We start from the raw sequence: 12,789 nt of genomic DNA, 5'->3' as shown, positions 1-12,789 counted from the left end.
GAAGTCAAGAGTTTAGAATCCAGGATGGGATGTTGCTCCTTTCTCCTCTCATTCATCACTCTCAAAGCCCCATAAAGTTCATGGCTCAAGAGAAGTCACATCTCACTGCATTTATTTCCTTGGAAGCTGTAGCCCCATGATCTGGCTTCTAGTTCATACATTGTATTTAACTTTACCAAAATCCCAGCAAAAAAAATAAATTGGAAAAATCTGGAAGTTAATGAGATTTAGCTTATGTATGGCACCCCACTCCAGTATTCTTGCCTGGAGAATCCCATGGATGGAGGAGCTTGGTAGGCTGCAGTCCATGGGGTCGCTAGGAGTCGGACACGACTGAGCGACTTCACTTTCACTTTTCACTTTCACGCATTGGAGGAGGAAATGGCAACCCACTCCAGTGTTCTTGCCTGGAGAATCCCAGGGACGGAGGAGCCTGGTGGGCTGCCATCTATGGGGTCGCACAGAGTCGGACACGACTGAAGTGACTTAGCAGCAGCAGCAGCTTATGTATATCCATATACTCATGTATTCACTGTACAGAGTATACTAAAGTATACTACATGAGCTGAAATTTCATGTGGCCTTTAAACAAGCAAACAAATTAGTTAACTAGCTAACTAACCAACTAACTCAGTTATTTCTTCTGGAACATTGCCTCAAAAAAACAGTGGATGGAAGATGGCAGAGTAGAAGGACATGTGGTCATCTCCTCCAGTGAGCACCAAAATTGCAACTAGCTGTTGAACAACCATTGACAGGAGGATGCTGGAATACACCAAAAAAGATACTCCACATCCAAAGACAAAGAAGAAGCCAGCGCGAGATGATTGAAGGGGGGGGCAGTCATGATCAAATCAAACCCCATACCCGCTGGTGGGTGACCCACAGACTGGAGAACAGTAATACCACAGAAGTTCTCGCACTATTGTGAAGGTTCTAAACCCCATGTCAGGCTTCCCAGCCTGGGGACCCAACAAAAGGACTGGGAATCCCAAGGGAGTCTGGCCTTGAGGGACAGTGGGATTTGATTATAGGCCTTCCAGAGGACTGAGGGAAACAGAAACTCCAGTTTTGGAGGGCACAAACAAAATTTTGTGCTTGCCAAGACCCGGAGGAGCAAAGCAGTGACCCTACAGGAGACTGAACCAAAATTACCTGCTAGTGTTGGAGGGCCTCCTGTGGAGGCGGGTCAGCAGGGGCTCACAGGGACAGGGGCACTGGAGGATCCCCCTTGGCATAAACCCTCTTGGAGTTCACCATTAACCCTACCATAGAGCCCAGGGCTAGGTTGCCTCAGGCCAAATATCTACAAGGGAAGGAGTACAACCCCACCCATCAGCAGATAACTGGATTAAAGCTTTACTGAGCAAGGCCCTGACCACCAGAGCAAGACCTAGTTTTTCCCACCACCAGCCCTCCCATCAAGAAGCCTACACAATTCTCTTAGCCTCATGCATCAGAAGGAAGACAGAAAGAGCAAGAAGCACAGTCTCAAAGTAGCTGAAATAAAAACCATATTACAGAAAGTTAATCATGATAAAAAAACAGAAAGTTATGTCCCAGATGAAGGGACAAGAAAAAAACCCCAGAAAAACAACTAAATGAATTGGATATAGGCAATCTTCCAGAAAAAGAATTCAGAATAATTATCGTGAATTAATTTCCCAGGATCTTGGGAAAAGAATGTAGGCAAAGATTGAGAAGATGCAAGAAATGTTTACCGAAGACCTAGAAGAACTAAAGAACAAACAAACAGGGATGAATAATGCACGAGAAGGAATCAACAGCAGAATAACTGAGCCAGAAAAACAGATAAATGACCTGGAGACAGAACAGTGGAAATCACTGCCATAGAACAGAATGTAGAAAGAAGAACAAAAAGAAATGAAGACAGCCTAAGAGACCTCTGGGACAACATTAAACACACCAACACTCGCATTATAGGGGTCCCAGAAGGAGAAGAGAGAGAAAGGACCTGAGAAAATATTTGAAAAGATAATAGCTGAAAACTTACTGCACATGGGAAAGGAAATAGCCAAGTCCAGGAAGGATAAACCCAAGGAGAAACACACTGAGACACATAGTAATCAAACTGACAAAAATTAAAGACAGAGATAAAGTATTAAAAGCAACAAGGAAAATGACAACATATAAGGGAACTCCCATCAGGCTCTCAACTGATTTCTCAATAGAAACTACAAGCAAAACCAATACAATATTGTAAAGTAATTAACCTCCAATTAAAATAAATAAATTTATATTAAAAAAAAAAGAAAGAAACTACAAGCCAGAACGGAATGGCTGAATATGTTTAAAGTGATGAAAGGGAAGAACCTAAAACCAAGAATACTCTACCTAGGAAGACTCTCCTTCAGATTTGATGGAGAAATCAAAAGCTTCCCAGACAAGCAAAAGTTAAGAGAATTAAGCACCACCAAATCAGCTTTAGAACAAATGCTAAAGGAACTTCTCTAGGCAGGAAACACAAGAGAAGGAAAAGACCTACAGAAAACAAACCCAAAACAATTAAGAAATCGGTAATATACATATTGATAATGTATGTATATGTATTAATGTAAAATTACATTTACCTTAAATGTAAATGGATTAAATTTACCAGCCAAAAGTCATAGACTGCCTGGATGGATTAAAACATATGCATGTATGAACTTATATTTACCACATCACTCTGCATGACCCCCTCCCCCCAAAACTATATGTAATTATTTTATATTGTTAAGTTAATCATGTTCCCATTGTGACTTGCAATTGAAATTATCTTTTATTTTTGTCTGGCTACTGCAAGGAGATCTAACCAGTCCATTCTAAAGGAGATCAGCCCTGGGATTTCTTTGGAAGGAATGATGCTAAAGCTGAAACTCCAGTACTTTGGCCACCTCATGCAAAGAGTTGACTCATTGGAAAAGACTCTGATGCTGGGAGGGATTGGGGGCAGGAGGAGAAGGGGACGACAGAGGATGAGATGGCTGGATGGCATTACCGACTCGATGGACGTGGGTTTCGGTGGGAGTTGGTGGTGGGCAGGGAGGCCTGGCATGCTGCGATTCATGGGGTTGCAAATAGTTGGACATGACTGAGTGACTGAACTGACTGACTAACTGATTGATTGTGGAAATCGATAAACATCTTTTACTACTGTGATTATGTAACTATTACTCACTTAATTGGAGAAGGGCATGGCAACCCACTCCAGTATTCTTGCCTGGAGAATCCCATGGACAGAAAAGCCTGGTGGGCTACAGTCCATGGGGTCGCATGGACTGAGTCGGACATTACTGAAGCGACTTAGCACTCACTTAATACCACTGTATCATGATTGGCCAACAGAAAAATAATAGGACTCTATATATCACCAAAACTAGGTTCTAATAGAAAAACCTGTAATCATTTTTTAAAATCCAAATGCATATCAGAATTATCTCGAAAGTTTTTGAAAAATATGAATGCTTAGGTATTGCTTTTGTTCTCCAGAGCCCCAGATATGTTTCTAACGAGCAGTCGTGTTTAAAAACAACTGGACTATATGATAGTTTTTTACTTTTATCTAGTTTGTTTCACTTTTTCTATTTCATATTCAGTGCTCCCATTTCATTTAGTTTGTGTTCTCCAATTTCCAACTTCTCCATCTCTCCCTTTTTTTTCTAGGTTCTTTCTCAAGCCTTTATCAAGTGTAATAGAAAAGCTTTTGTATACATATACATATAAATATGTATAAATATATATTTTAGGAAACTTACGAATTTTTCCCTAACTAAAAAAATTATGACATTTTGATTCTACTTTGTTTGACTTAGTATGAATAGAATGCTAGATTTCTAATTAAAAAACAGATATGCAGTAAGCATCAAAGGCCTACTGTATAGCATAGGGAACCATAGTCAATATCTTGTAATAAACTATGATGGAAAATAATTTCAAAAATAATATATATGTATTTGTATAACTGAATCACCTTGCTGTCACCTGAAAAATTGTAAGTCCACTATACTTCAATAAAATATGTATATATTATTTAAAAAAAAGTGGATGGTGTATTCCTGTCCAGCGCACATGGTTTTACACACACCCCATAGCCTTCAAGTGTCTTCCTTCAGAACATGGTCTTTTCAGATGCTTCAGGTCAGACAACAAATTTAGTCAGTTATTGTGCTTAGTTCAGAGCGGAAGGGCTTCCCTTGTAGCTCAGCTGGTAAGGAAACTGCCTGCAATGCGGGAGACCTGGGTTCGATCCCTGGGTTGCAAAGATCCCCTGGAGAACGGAAAGGCTACCCACTCCAGTATTCTGGCCTAGAGAATTCCATGGACTGTACAGTCCAATGGGTCACAGAGAGTTGGTCACGACTGAGCGACTTTCACTTGCAGCTTCACTCAGAGCAGAAAATGAACTCACTGTAAACATTCTGAGGGATTTTTGCTTGTTTGTTTGATGGAGACAAACCCTTCATTTGTGGCTGGCCCTTAGGACTCATAAAACAAACCCTCATTTATCCTGAACACTTGAGTGGGATGTCATGGAGTTGGTAATTATTAATGACAACTAATGGCTGGTGGTTATTGATGACATTTGTGAGAGCAGGATAAAAATAATAATTATAATAATGTGAGATGTCATGAACAAGCAGTAATTGCGATAATGATTGCTATTATAATAATGAGTGAGAAAAGGATTTTAGGTTATTAAATCAATAAGGATAACAGAAGCCTGGATGTGTACATATATACAACTGTGGAGGGTTGCCAGATAAAAAGAATAGTCACTGTTTCTTTAAAATTTAAGTATAGTTAGTTTACAATCTTGTGTTTCAAGTGTACAGCAAAGTGCTTCATTTATGCGTGCGTATGTTAAATTGCTTCAGTTGTGTCCGATTCTTCGTGACCCTATGGACTGTGACCCACCAGGCTTCTGTGTCCATGGGATTCTCCAGGCAAGCATATTGGCATGGATTGCCATGCTCTCCTTCCAAGTAGGGTGCTTCCGTGTCTTGGCTGTTGTACATTGGGGTACACATATCTTTGTGAATTAGCATTTTCTCCATATATATGTCCAGAAGTGGGATGGCAGGATCACATGGTAATTCTAAATTTAGTTTCGTAAGGAAAACTAAAGTTTTGTTCTTTATAATAGCTGCAAATTACATTCCCACCAACAGTGTAAGAGGGTTCCTTTTTCTCTACACCCTGTCCAACATTTACTATTTGCACACTTTTTAATGATGGCTGTTCTGACTCGTGAGAAGTGATACCTCATTGTAGTTTTGATTTGCATTTCTGTAACCATTAGCGATATTGAGCATCTTTTCGTGTGCCTGTTTGCTATCTGTATGTCAAGAATAGTCTTTATTGATTGAAGACACTATATGCCCATGTGCCAAGCACTGTGCCCACGGCATAACACACGTGATCTCCTTTAATTCACAGCATCTCTGCAAGTAGATATCCTTGGTAGCATGATTATCCTTGTTATGTTAAAGAGAAAAATGGAGGTTTAGAGCAGTTATGCAATTTGACTGTGGTAACTTGAACAAGTGATAAGTGAAAAGTGTCAGTCACTCAGTCATGTCCAATTCTTTGTGACCCATGGACTGTAGCCCACCAGGCTTCTCTGTCCATGGAATTCTCCAGGCGAGAATACTGGAGTGGGGGTAAATGGCAAAAAGAGAATTTAAATCTGGTCTAGCTATGCCAAAGTATTACACTTAACACATTTAAGTACTAAATTGGTACACTTAACCAGTAGCCTGTGGTTACTGAAAATCAACCCAAAAAACAACTGGTATACTCTGTTATCCAGGACAACCCTGACACGAGTCGAATTTCAAGGGACCCCAAATACTGACAAGTTGTCTCAGACCCCACGGTCCTAGCTGGCATTAGGACCATTGCGGTGATGACCCCATACAGGCTGTCCTGTAGAACTGCCCAGTAAAGAAGAGTGTTTCTATAAAGAGGAGGGACTTGGATTACTGGGTTGAGGACAAAGCCTCATAAATATGTGCCTCCTTGGGGTGTTTGGATCAGAGTTGTGGTCTAAGCCATCCTTTGAGTTTCTCCGTATGAACAAATCTCGAGTTCACTGCCCTCCAGTGACCATGACTCGAGTGCTCAAAAAAGCTCTTGTGTTTGTACAAGTCTGTGTTGCCTTAAGAGCGTGGGTGGGGCTGTGACTTCATGGTAACTACAATAAAAAGCAAACCTCACAGTCCTTTGGTGATTTGTTTGAATAGTGGCTCTCCTAGCTCCTAACTTTGAAAGATGCAAGGTTTTTTTTTTCCTTATTTGACAAAAAGGATAACAGGATTGTTGGTAAATATTTTATCTAACCTGGAGTGACCTATTTATCAACAAAAGCTATCTATTTTGCAGTGAATTATAACAAAATCATAAACCTGACCCTCGGTCTATGGCGAGTATGATTTAGTCTTTGATGGCTCCAAAGGCATGAGAACTCCCGGTACTTGGAATCGTCACTAACAGCATCGCTTGTCACTGCACAGGGGGAGTGTGGCCATTTGAGCACTGTACCTGGGCATATGGATAAATGGGCCCTCACTACTGACTGTGAAAAATGATACATAGAAGCTAAGAAGAGCTCAGAAAAATGCCTGAGAATTCAGCATAATGCAGATGAAATGTAAACCCTTTTACTAAGGACTCAATAGTGTACCTGTTCCCCTCATGAAAGCATGGTTACATTCCACTGCTAACAGGCCTGAATAGGAGTGACATTTATTTCAGGGCTTCAGGGTCTGGCCCATTATTAGTTGTGCAGACTATTCTGGTCTGCCAGAGTCACATGGTTGCAGTGTAGAGTAGAATTCTTTTCCTTAGAGTTGATTTCCAAGCCAAAGCCAAGGGGATAATCACAATGGTTTTTGGCTGGAGCCATGGTGAGTCATAAGGAAAGGGGACCTGGGACTGTCACTCACTCCTTTGCAGAGGGAATTAACTCCGAGAGCCAAATGGGAGAAGGCAGCTCCTTCCACTGAGTAAAGAAGAGCATGGTTTTCAAGCACAGTTCCCGGAAGGCACAGTTCAGGTTCTGAACAGTCATGAACAGCTAAAGTTAACTTCCTGAATTGTCGGTCAGTGTGCTCTGGTTATAAATCTACAGCTCGCACAAAAAATTAAATTGAAAGATACTGGATGATCAACATTATGAATCTTGCAATTTTCCTACCTCTTGGCATCCTGGGTTAAATTCCGTAGGTAATATTTCATGAGTGTTATTTCAGTTGGGTTTGGGTACACATTTAAATAAAACAGTACTTGAGTAGAACCATGCGCATTACCAGCACTCAGGAACATAGAAATGATTCATGCTGTGGACTTTCTCTTTTGTGGGGTGACCTTCTTGCAGATGTGTAGTGTTTTCTGGCAAAACTCCTTTTGTCATTTGTTCTTCACTGCAACTTCTGAGGTAGGCTGGGCAGGGACTGTGCTTTTGCTAAGTGTGATATGATAAAAATAATAGGAACAGAGAGTTTCATAAAATCAGCAAAGCTCAGTGATAACCAGGATGCCCCAGAACACAGGGCAGAAATCCACTGCAATGCACAATCGATAAAATGATAGGCCCCATTTGGATTAAAGTTCTCATTTACAATTCTCCCACTTAAAGCAACTTCATAGGTTTTACTGTTCCTTCTCTCATTCATCGCCAGTAGGAACATTTTCATCAAAACTGGGTATTTGGTGCTTAAGAGTTCTCCTGACACTGCTTCTTACCCACCGAATAGAGTCATAATCCTTAGTATGTAACTTCAAAATCCTTTACACAATAACCAATTGCTTCCCCAAAGAGGATTGTGACTTCAGATGGTGAATAAGCTGCTGAAGGAAATTAACTCTTGAGAAATGAAAGTCCTGTTTCTGTGCTCTTAGAGGCACAGAAAAGAAAAAAATTTAGAGGCTATCACACAAATGTCAAAGCATCCTTTATCTGCCTACAGAATGTCAGGACCAGACAGGTCGCTCACAAGGTTACTCTGCCCTCTTATTCAAAGCTGAGCGCTGGGAGAGAATGGGGGGGGCACTTGTTTCCTGGAATCTCCTGCCCTTTTCAGCAAACTTGCCCAAGAGGCCAAGACTTCCTTAATTTCTATGATATCCAAATCATTCCATTTACTCTCTCCTTCTAGATTTTTATGCACTAGCTGAATCCTAAAAGATTTTCTGCCTTCTGCACTTGAAAAAGAAGGGAAATCTCATAGGTGAAAGGAAACCAGTACACATCGTTTAGTTTGAAAAAAAGAAAACACAGACCCACGCTCTCAAGAGCGTGTGCATGATATACTTGCTTGCTCTCAAGGTCAAATTAGCAAAGATTATGAAAGCAGACCCACAAAAGCATAAAAATGCCACATCAAGCCAGGCGAATCCTCCATCTTGTGCTGCACTCCGTCTTCCTGGGGGCACCAGTCAACACGGGGCTGTGTGGAAGTGAAAGATCTTGGTGACCAGAGTCGCAGCTCTGAGTCCTGGCAACACTAATGAAGGAACTTGAGCTGACCACTTCACCTCTTCAAGTCCTGCTTTCCTCATCTAGATGAATCTCTTTTACCTAACGGGTAGTTCTGAGAACCAAATTAGACAATGGATGTGAATGTACTTTGTAAAGACTGTGGTTAACATCTTTGCACGAAATGAGAGACTCAAGGGTCTGGAGGAGAAATGTGAGGGGCGTTCCCAGCATGCCCCACGCCAGCACTGTGGATGCCCCGCCCACTGCCTGGCCTCTGCACAGCTACGCAGAGATGGCTCCCCACGGGATTGTTCTAGTGCCTCCAGATCCTTTCACAGCGCTCCTGCCTGTCCTTGGAGGCGCTTATCAAAACTGTAATTTAGCTAGCTATTTCTGCAATCCTTGATTTGTCATACGCCTTCTCCTCTAGACTGTAAACTCCTTGAGGGCAGGGACCACTAATGTCTCACTTCCTGTTAGAACCTGTGAAGCTCAGCGCTGGCACATAGTAGGTGTCTGGTAAATATTTCTCCAATGAACAGTGGAGCACAGCTAGTAGGAGGGTTTACAAGCACATCTCTAGTGTCTCAAAACCACATTCTTTGTCTGCTCTGCCTTTGAGCATGCAAAAGTCTTGTTTATTTATATTTAATGTTTGGACAGTTCTGGAATTTGTGTCTAGAAGTCAGTTTTCTGCTGTTTTTGTATTTACATTTATGCCATACCTGGCACCCGTAAGGAAGCTGCTATCGGAAGTAGCACTTCTGCTCTGTATCTTCAAACCACCTCTTTCAGGTTTCGGGATGTGCCCCTTTGCACAGTTTTGCAAGTGTCCATGAGCTGGGCTCAGGAAAGGGCTGGGAAGCCTAGCATGCTGCAGTTCGCGGGGTCGCAAAGAGTTGGATGTGACTGAGCAAGTGAACAGCAACGGCGGGGGTAGTCGGACGGGCTCCTCCTTTCCTCCCGTCCCTTTTGTGATATGAACCCTTTGATCACATCCTTCTTAGCCATTGCTTCCAGCCGAAGAACTCCAATTACTTTAGCTTATTTTCCTACAAAAACTACACTTTCTTGATTTTTTCAGATCTTTTCTTCTAGACATTTCCCAGCTCTGTCTAGCTTTCCCAGGGAAAGATCCAACTTTAGCTGGACTCTAGGTAAGCAATCCCTTTGCTGATCCCCCATTGATTCTCTAATTAAGGCAGGAGGTGGCAGTTGTCTCACACCCTGCAGTTTCCCCTCCAGCCCCAAACTACCCCCGCCCAGCAAACTTGGCGGTTAACAACATTTCACCCTTTGCTTGCCAAGAAGATCTGATCTTCCTAAGGAGGCCCTCAGTCCCGGCCCCATCCTCTCATCCTTGTGCTTCCAAGAGAAGAATTGTTCTCCTTTAAAAACTTTCCTAAATCCTACAAATGCTGTTCCCAGACTTATCCTTCCCCTGTCTTACTTCATCCTTTCCTTAGTGAGAATAATCGACATTAGCTGTTGTACCAGACAACAACCTAAATTTCAGAGGCTCAACAGCACGAACAGACGTCTCACTTCCACAAAGCCCAGTAACAGTTGATCAATAATCTCTAGGCCCATCCATGTTACTGCAAATGTCGTTATTTTGTTCTTTTTAATGGTTGAGTACTATTCCATTGTGTACATAAATATATCTTCTTCTTAGCTCTTCTGAAGCAATGCTGTCTGGAACATGTGGCCCCCAGGGATGCCAAGTGGGGGAAAGCCTGGTGGAGATTGCTACTTTTTAGACTATTAGCTTTAGCTAATCAAGTGAATCATCATGTTAGTGAAATATTTTAAAATACTGTCTTTTTCATCTTTATCCTCTCTTTATTTAGTTAGTTATTGAAGGATAGTTGCTTTACAATGTTGTGTTAACTTCTGCTGTACAACTAAGTGATTCAGTTAAATATAGCTCTCTGTGCTATAGAGTAGGACTTTGTTTATGTGTTCTGTCTGTAGCAGTCTGACTTGCTAATCCCAAATTCCCAATCGAGCCCTCCTGCATCTGCCTTCCCCTCGGCGACCACAAGTCTGTTCTTTGTGTCTGTGGGTCTGTCTCTGTTTTGTGTGTAAGTTCATTTGTGTCATATTTTAGAATTCCGCATATAAATGATATTACGTGGTATTTGTATTTCTCTTTCTGACTTACTTCACTTAGTGTGATACTCTTTTAAGTCCATCCACGTTGCTGTAAATGGCATTATTTCATTCTTTTTTATGGCCGAGTAGTATTCATTTTCCAGTACTCTTGCCTGGAAAATCCCATGGATGGAGGAGCCTGGTAGACTGCAGTCCGTGGGGTCGCTAAGAGTCGGACACGACTGAGCAACTTCACTTTCACTTTCCACTTTCATGCATTGGAGAAGGAAATGGCAACCCACTCCAGTGTTCTTGCCTGGAGAATCCCTTGGACAGAGAAGCCTGGTGGGCTGCAGTCCACGGGGTCACACAGAGTTGGACACGATTGAAGCAACTTAGCTTAGTATTCATTTTTAATTTCAATTTTTATCTATGGTTTGTAAAGTATCTATTATATGTAGTAGTATATGCTACATAATTTAAAAATAAATAATAATAATAAAGGAAAAACTAGGGGGCTGACAAGGTTGTATGATGGAAATATTTGAAGACCATTGGTCTAGAGGGTGCCTCTAGACCCAGCCGAGTTGCAGCTCCATGGCCCAGCATTTTGGTATCAATATCCTAAAGCCACTCTGAACCCAAGAAGTTCAAGATGGAATACATATTCTTCCACTAAGGGAACATACTTTTGACAGCCCATTTTCCCTCACTAATGCTCTGATTTCCAAGTTTAAGGCTTTTAAGAGAATTCTGACTTTGTCTTTTTTAAGACTATTCCCCCCAGTACCCATTTATTCTGCAGGCTTCTTCTGCCTTCATTCCCTCCATCCTTTCCATTTCCCTGGCACTGTCTCCCTCCCACCTCTCATTACATCCCTCCACACTTATTGCAATAACTTCCCAACAGTGCTCCCTCCCTCCAGCACCCCTCTCCTCCACACATTCAGTTACTGCATTTGCCTTTCCAGACTACCTGTGTCCTTCTGCCCCTTTCCCAGCCTTAACTCAAAAAGCACAATAGTCAGTCTCTCATATCTTTGAATCTGAAGATTCTTGCAAGTCTTGAAGAAGAATTGCAAGAACTTCTATAATCTGAGCCTTCCCTTTCATTGATTTATTTGGTCAAAACAATATTGATCAGGTATCTCCCTTATTCCAAGCCCTGTATGGATCACTAGATATATGTTAGTGAATAATAGAACAATAATGATTTATTAAGTGTCTCCTGTGTGACACATAGTACTGAGCTGAACACATAACTGAATATGACACATGCTGTACTGTGAACAAGATAACAAAGTCCCTTCTCACAAGGATTCATGCTTTCTATTAGATCTTATATTTTACTCCCCCCCCCATTCAAATCCTTCATCTAAAACTTGTTATTCTTTACAAACACGCTAGATTGATTTCCTAGCTCTGAGCCAGCCCCACCACTCCCCTGCATCCCCCACCGCTGATCTGTGTTTGACCACTCTTTAAAGTACTGCCCATCCCCCTTGACCTTTGTGGGGTTCTCCCTGACTGCTAACCTTATTCATTTCTTCCCTCTAAAGATCTCTGCCAAATACAAACCATACCATGCACTGTCCCATTCTACCCCTTCCATTTCTTGAGTTATGCACACATGTAGGATCTTCCCACCTACTGTGTGAGGCTCCGACTTCATGCTTTCGTTGCTATAGCTGTCACCATGCTGCCTCTGATACTGTCGATGCTCCTTAAATATTGTTCAGTTACACCAAGATCGATCTTGTGAGGGCAGGGGATTATGGGAGTTTTTTTCCCAATATATTTTTCATATTCTCTATAATGTGGCTATATTATTTTCATAATGAAAAAATTGCAAATAAAAACAAATAAAATACTTCTTTAATTCAATTTAATTGAAATCCAGAAATAATTGTTCTCATTAGGTAGCTAGACCTTGGTAAGTACTAAAGCTAATTTAGACCAGATTGGAAAAATTCAAAAGTGGTTATTAGCATTCACCAGTTCCTACTAGTGTAAATTGCTCTTTTCCGATGACAGACCAGCTTTTCTGGGTCACAGCTAATTTTCCCCTAGTTCTGGATTTCCTAGAACACCCTCCAGGGTCAGGCAGGAGTGTCTGTCAAAAATGCCTAATATCAGGACTTGCTTATAGCCTGTTAAGCCTATAAAAACACATTCATATAGGTTTCTAGAGGTTGTCAGATGAATCTTGAAGG

The sequence above is a fragment of the Bison bison genome, unplaced genomic scaffold (genome assembly GCF_000754665.1).
Source record: "Bison bison bison isolate TAMUID 2011002044 unplaced genomic scaffold, Bison_UMD1.0 scf7180017864146, whole genome shotgun sequence".
Lineage (NCBI taxonomy): Eukaryota > Metazoa > Chordata > Mammalia > Artiodactyla > Bovidae > Bison > Bison bison.
The sequence above is the reverse complement of the archived record's forward strand: the minus strand, read 5'-3'. Positions refer to the sequence as shown.